Below are 1,702 nucleotides of genomic sequence, written 5' to 3' on the forward strand. Positions count from 1 at the left end.
GACATCAAAGAGTATGGGAAAGCTTTTGGCGTCAAGGAGAACGATGACTTTTGGGTTGCTAGCGATGAATGGACCAGGTGGCATGTTGGCTCGGAACACCGTCGACTGGTACTTGTCAGCGCGGGACTTGAAGTAGGCTTCTCGGCCCCCGGCGGCGTAGAAATACTCGAGTCGATCCTTGATAGGGCTGAAAAAGGGAATTCCATAGGAACCTGGGATTTCACGGAGGGGGAGGTCGGTGGTAGGATTTACATCGCTGACGGTGGAGGAGGTGCCGGCGACCGCGGTACGGCGAACGGCGGTGGTGAGTCTGGCTGCGTTGTTGAGGGAGCTTGAGACAATTGGGGAAGTAAGAGAGGAAGACATTTTTGGGAGTGTGGAGAAATTGGTATCCAAGGTGAAGTATATATAGACACGGACGGGACGACCTTGTTTTTGCCTTTTTTTTCTCTTTTTTTTTTTTATTTTTTTAGGTTTATTATTATATAATAATAATTATTTTTTATATCATGATTGAAATGCATCCGCGGATGATCCACCGTCCACCATTTTAGCAAATTTCTATTAAGATGTTCTTGTTAAAAAAAAAAAAAAAAAAAAAAAAAATGACCCCAAGTAGGTTGTTATAACCACTTAATTATCTTTTAGATGGTTCAATAAGAATTTTGATTTTTTTACCGTCAAGTTTGTAAGAAGTGATATTTTTCTTATTTTTTGGTAATAGATCGCGTGAAATGAATCTAGACCCTTAATCATCTTTAATTTTAAACTCATTTATTAATCGTGTTTGATACAAGTTTGATTCTGTACATCTCATTTTAATGTGCATCCAATATGAAAATCCATTCTTATATTGTTCATCTTAATTTTTCATTATCACCGGAACCCAACTTATAATTATTAATATATATACTAAATGATGTTGGAAGAATCAACATGACCCACAAAAAGAGGTTCTTATTGTAGAGTTTTTGAGAGAGTTTTTAATTTGATAAGTTAACAAAAAAAAAAAAATGTTTATAAAATACTCTATTAAAGATCTTCTTATCATCAACGTCATCTGCCCTTATATTATTGATTATAATCAATAAAATTAAATTATTTAATTCATTTAAAGACTATTTTATACCCTACTTTATCACGTTAAAAGTAATGCACTAATATTATATTATCCTATGATTAAAAATATTTAAATACTAATTAATTATTGATATATTATACTATTTTCACAACGTTTATTTTGTTCAAAAAAATGATTGAATAAAAACAAAAACATGAACGCTATCAAGATAATGTTTTAAAACATCATCCATTATTTATAAAACATGTTCTTTTCGAAAATCTGTTTGATAAAACATTGAAACAAAGCTTTTTATTTTATTTTTATATTTAAATTTCGAATTTTTAAGAATGACTTCAAAAGGGCTTAAATCATGCACATCTCTGCAATTCATTTACAATTTCAATTGTGTCACATCAGCTTTTGCAATTATCTTCCACACACCTGCAATTCACCTACAATACTTTCAATTGTGCCATGTCAGCTTTTGCAATTACCACCTACACACCTGCAATTCACCTATACTTTCAAAAGTGGTTCCCACTACAACATTTATTAACTATTTTATAAATTATTTATATATACATTCTAATTATTTTTTAATTAATAACATGTTTTATTTTAATTCAATGTTAATTAAAA

The 1,702-nt window shown here is 31.4% G+C and overlaps 1 pseudogene; it reads right to left on the bottom strand.

Annotated features, from left to right (window-relative positions):
* The window catches only part of LOC112509091, a 1,797-nt pseudogene extending 1,431 nt beyond the window's left edge, over positions 1-366 (bottom strand).
* Positions 367-1,702: the final 1,336 nt, after the last annotated feature.

This window comes from Cynara cardunculus (assembly GCF_001531365.2).
Source record: "Cynara cardunculus var. scolymus isolate 2C chromosome LG 3, CcrdV1, whole genome shotgun sequence".
Taxonomy (NCBI): domain Eukaryota; kingdom Viridiplantae; phylum Streptophyta; class Magnoliopsida; order Asterales; family Asteraceae; genus Cynara; species Cynara cardunculus.